Below are 5,833 nucleotides of genomic sequence, written 5' to 3' on the forward strand. Positions count from 1 at the left end.
TATTGCGTTCTTCCACCAGGAGCCTAAGGTTCAGTTACAAGGAACAAAGCCATTCCAATAATTAACGGGCAAGCTTATATTAGACAGCTGACGACCCTCTTTTTACAAGCACGGTCTTCCCAACAAGCTTGATGGGCAGAAGATGTGCAAAGCTAAGCATGTTTCTAACTTACTCTTCACAGGAAGAAGCAGTGGGTGCCAGACGACTTAGAGAAGTGGTCTGCATACCAGACTCGTGTACAACTCAAACAGTGTCTGGAACAAGAAAAAAAACAAATGTAGCCATTTTCTTGATTATGACACAGGAATTAATCTCTATTGGGTAGTGTAGGCTCCCTCCGGGTACTCAGACAGCTCATCTGACACAAACTTGGTCCTTTTCCTCTAGCCACAGAAAAGCAAGTTCTTTTGTCTGACAAGACAGACCCCTCCTATGGAAAGCAGCCGAGGTATAGTTTGCATGATAAAAGTTGCAAGCCAGATTGTGTGTTAGGAGGTACTTTGCTGAGATACAGCACGTCTGTCCAGCAGCTCCTCTCCTCTGGTATGTACATGGCCAAAAGCTCAAATCCAGGCAGCCTGTTCTGCAGCGGTAACTAAAGGGAGGACTGAAATTCAAGTGGAGCCCTAAAGGCTAAGGGATGATGCAGTAAGGGGGCCAATGGAGCCCGGCATGGGTAAAAGTAAAATGTGTGAATTTCGTAGGACTAAAGACTGTGTTTAGACGTTTCTGATCGAATTGTAACTTCCCCAAACACGACTCGAGATTCAGAGACTGACAGGGGAGTTGCAGATTATTCTGCAGAGAACAAAGGGAAGGACGCTCATCGGATCTGACAGCAAGCGTTCAAGGGCCACGTTCTGACCACAGAAACGCATCCGATGCCCACTGGCAGCAACGTGAACTGTGCCCACAAATCTGACAGCGTTCAACTAATGCTCATTCATTAGCACCACACACAACAGCAGCTCATGAGAGGGGAAATTCAGACTGTTTTCTTCTTCGTGGCAAAATGACCTTTTCTGGCAAAAGAAGAAGAGATGGATAATGGGATTAAATTCAGCTTTCAGTGCTGATGCTGAGTGAGGGCATTTCGTAGTAAGCAAGATCTCCAAGTGGGTAGATCTTTATATTAATGAGATAGGAAGTCTGCAACGAGCAAACAACTACGTAGGAGCACACGAAGGACTTCCAGTGCACTAGTCCTCTGATGAATACAACCTGAGAAGCCATCTTTAAAGCAGCCTGAACAAATGTAACTCAATACTCCCCGCTGGTTATTTTTTTCATATCTGTAAACAGGTGTGCAAATGAATAGAACAATGCAGGCACAAGGCGGCTGTATTCTTTTCCCAGCATCCAACGAAATCCAGCAACGGGGCCGCTTACATACTTATTACTCATAGCTTCTATTGTCAACCATCTGGATGTGTTAACCCTTCACTGCCCCCATTTCTTGGGAAGTTCCCTTGAACAGTTTTACATAAAGTATTCTCTAACCCCTGACAAAGCTGACCAGGACCATTTTACCACGAGACAGCCAAGACTTCAACAAATCTGCTGTTCATTCAACATATTCTTTTCCCCAACAAAAAACCATCTTGCTAGAAGTCCACTCTCAAGCACTGCATTGCATGGAAAGTTTATTTGTAAAGTGATGCTTCAATGTTAACATCAGCATCCATTTATACTTGAAAATCTGGCCCAAGGCAAAAGGGTTAAAAAAAAAACCAAACCAAAAAAACCCCTCCCCTACATGTATTAACAAACGCATGCATCAAACTTCAGGAATGCACAATGTGCAGACAAGTCTCCTGGTGGCCACCCATTAGGCAGCCCAGACCAAACACTGACAATCTCTTTCTTGTACAGCACAATTAATAAAGAGAGGAAGCTGATGAGGAAAGGGGCGAGTGGAAGACTGAGCAAGAAAGAGACTCAAGGGCATTGAGAGTTGGGCTCAAACAAACGCTTTTCCACCCCCCGCCCTCAAAAACCAGGTAAGATTTCCACTGTCCTGCACATAACACACTTCCATTTTCCTTAAACTCCCTGGTTTCTATTTTAAATACTAGTTTGTTTTTGGGGTGGGTTTTGTTGTTTTGTTTTTGCAAGCGAAGAAGTAACCAAGCTGGCAAATCGAGCCTCGCAGAGTGCCCACGGATCAGATCCCGAAGGCCGCTCTCACGTCAGTCCTGAGATAGCCCCGGTCCTCCGTCAGGCACAGACCTCCCACTTGCCACTGTGATTACGTCATGTTTCTGGGCATGACTTGAACTCAATCCTGCGGTGTAGGCTCAGTCACCGTGCCTTGTCAGGGCGCCCCGTGCTCCAGTTCTCAGAGCAACCCTAGCTGGGTGTGGTGGTGGACTTTGCACTCCTGCTTCTGAAGAGAGGAACTCTCAATCAGGATGTGGCAAAAAAGCAATGCAGCTCAAGGTACAAAGCCTTTAAGAAATGCTAGAAGGATGGGTTCAACACGTGTTTAACGGTCACTATCTCAAAGTTCATCAGTGTAACTCATGGCAGGCGAGCAGCCTACTTGCGGAGCAGGAAGTTGTTCTCTGGAAGCCCTGACGCAATACAAACCAGAGCAGTTGCAGCTCAGCTTGAATACCAACCCTCTAGAGTCCACGTTGACAAATTCTTTAACAAGCCCTGTGGTTACAGGGAAGCTGGTTTCAGTCTGAGTCACTCCTGTTCAAACAGTTTACTGGAAATGGAGGGGAGGGGGAATTTTCAGAGAAGTCATGTGATGGCCAGACAAACCACAACCAGCAAAGGTTCAGTGGAGTCAAAAACAGGTCCCGGCAAAAACTGACACTCAGTGTGCAGATGGCACTCAATCATTTACGGCGAGTCCTGCTTTATCTCAGGGTTTACATGGTATTAACCCTTTTCCTAGCCCAGGTTTTTAAAAGAAGCCAGGACCCAGTTTGGAAGGTAAACAAACAGCAAGAACTGATAGTAACACAGGCAACTCGAAAATACTTTTTTTTTTTTTTTTTTTACTGGGAAACTTGGCTCATGCAAGAGGGAACAGAAGCAAACCCCAAGGACTTGATGTGCAAACCATTAGTCCTCAAAGAATATGAATCCAGACACTTTGAGTCATTCATGATTAGATGTACAATGAAGATATTGTTAGGTTTCCTTCTTAGGGAAGACCAATGAGATAGCAAGAGCCTCCACATTTTGCAGTATTATCTGCAGACAGGCTGCACACTGCCACCAAGCTTCCTTTTCACCAGAAACCTGTCAGCTTTTAAGTCCTTTGTGGTCTTACACAAGACGACGGAACTCAGAAAATATTTTAACAATCAGCTGCTACTGAACTGGCAAAAACTCTGTTAAAATACTGTACGTATATAGGAAAGTATACAGTCATATTTGCACTGTGTCATTACCAATGTGCTGCTCCAACGCTAAGCAGTAGATTCACTTCCCCTAATTGGGAGGTTGGTTTGAGACGTTCCACTAGCGCTACATCTTCTCATCGCTCAAATGGGGAGCCCTGACAAAACAGCTCAGAGCACTGGGATTTCACCGGATACGAGAAGCAGCAATGTGGAGGAAAAAGGGGTGGGAGGGTGGTGGAGGGACTGGATATCAAACAACAAATTCTACAGAAAATAATAAATCATAAGAAACTGAAAAGTATACCACTGAACACGTCGCACAAAATTACTGCGGTCTCCAGTGAAAAAGTAATCCTGCTTGAAAAGAATAAATAAATACGGCAGCATTACAGACTTGCCGGACAACCAAGAAGAAGGAAGCGACACGAAGCAATTGGAGGTACGAAGCTATCTTTATGCAGCCTACGCTTTAACTGGCCAACAAAAACAGAAGCGGTGTTCCATTAAGCTGAGGGATTTTTTTATGTAGATTAATGGAAAACGAGACGAAAATCTTGCACATCATCAGCCAGCTAATGGGTTCTCTCAAAGTGTGACTCAAGAAGACCGACCACTTCAACTACCAGTTGTGCCAGAAAACCCAGTGAATGGAGATAACATTCTTATGCCATGTGAGCCTGAATGGAATGACTGGTCTCAGTCTTTTACTATATGATCTACTAAAGTAATTCTCTTCCTAAGTCTTTTATTAAAAATCCCCAATGAGCAGCGTCTCTTTCTCTTCCCTGTGGATTGTACAAACTGGATGTTACACAGAGAATGCCTCAAGAATTTTCAGAAACAGCACCAACACATTTTCCAAAAAAAATACAAATACGCAAAAATGGCATGTTATTTGGGTCTGCTTTGTCAGCATGGACAGCAGCTCACAAAGTAAACCAGGCCTGTATCTTGAAAGGATTCCTTCTAGCATTTGAAAATATTTGTTGTCCTCCACTGGCATCAGATTCATGTCACCTTCTGCTTTCTTAAGCATGGAGGCTCAAAATTAGTGAGAGGCACTGATTTAGGTAGTAAAAACCTTACTGTTAAGCAATTACACACTGCAAATGCTGATAAAGCCAAAGCTTTTGCTAATGGCTCACGATGCCAGGATTTGCTCAAGGTCATAGGAAGAAAGTCATGCCCGTCTCCCGCAGATATGGAGCAAAAACATGAGAGAAAGCCAAATGCGGAAAGGAAGTGGAGGTGGCGAGTGGAAAGAAATGAACTGTCAGTTTAAGGCAGTACCACAATTTCATCAGACTGTCATAGCCTCGTGTAAATGTATCTCGTAGAAATCAGACCACAAGCGCAGCTTTAACAAAATTTCTTCTGACCATCCACCCTCAAAGTGGTGTTTTAATCCAAACTTAATTGCTGAGAAAACAAAATCAAAGTGTACTGGTAAACATGGCCGTTTTTCTTAATGAAAGACACCATTTCAGTTGTTCGTCCAGTACACAGGCAATGGAATTGAGGACTATTTTTTGGCTTCTCTTGACAAGATAGCTGTTAGCAGAGATTTTATGCCCAAGAATCCTACCAGGCATGTTGGAAGCACCTTCTGTTGTTTTTAAATAAAACCACACAACTTGCTGGGAGATTCACAGTAAACAGAAGCGGGATTATAGCAATTCAGCAGTCATGCATTTAATTAGATTCTGTACCGTACTGGGAGTTTAAATTTCTTCATGAACTGAGGACTGACTTGCAAAATAAGGACATAGCAATGAATGGGGTCAATATAAATAAATTAAGCAGCAATTTGTTTGTTGCCAATACACCTTAAAAAGAAAGAACTTACTTTACCACTTCATAGTGCCAGAGGAGCACATCATGAAGAGGTAGCAAACTAGGCAGCATTAATATTACGATTAACACTATTAGGCTAGACTCAGTGTTAACAGGCAAATATTGTATGGAATCACTTCTCTAAAAGAGGCTAAGAAACATCAACACTTCTCATGTCATGACTGGGTGTTTTCTTTGCTACAATCGTGTGTTTGTCAAGGAACAAGCAGTGCAAACCCTTTTGCTAAACACAGTGGATAGTATCAGCTGGATTCTTTCATTTAAAAAACTCCCCAAAGTCCCGTGACCCTCTGCTACCTAGCAGTTTGTTAGACAAACAACCCTGAGTAATAAGGGAGATTATGGAAGAGAAATCCAAGAGCCAAACATTTCTGGGGGAAAAAAGAGAATGTTTCTCTAAGTGGCACCTTTAAAAACTGTAAATAACGGATGGACTGAAGCACGTACAAACTGCTGATCTGCACAAAAGCTGTTAAAAAGAGAAGGAAGAAAAAAAATGTCATGTGGGTTTGATTAAGGGACAAAATGAAGTCTTACTCTTGTAAAGTATGGGGTGGGTATGGGGGTTGGGAGGGCTGTGGGTGTGTGTATGTGGGGTGTGGGTGGGTATGGGGTTTGT

At 43.3% G+C, this 5,833-nt stretch overlaps 1 protein-coding gene across 1 annotated transcript in view; it reads right to left on the reverse strand.

The window, feature by feature from the left end:
* The window catches only part of VMP1 (vacuole membrane protein 1), a 109,223-nt gene that overhangs the window by 49,001 nt on the left and 54,389 nt on the right, over nt 1–5,833 (reverse strand). The window lies entirely within an intron of this gene.

The sequence above is a fragment of the Gavialis gangeticus genome, unplaced genomic scaffold (assembly GCF_001723915.1).
Source record: "Gavialis gangeticus isolate Ggan-Ray unplaced genomic scaffold, GavGan_comp1, whole genome shotgun sequence".
NCBI lineage: Eukaryota > Metazoa > Chordata > Crocodylia > Gavialidae > Gavialis > Gavialis gangeticus.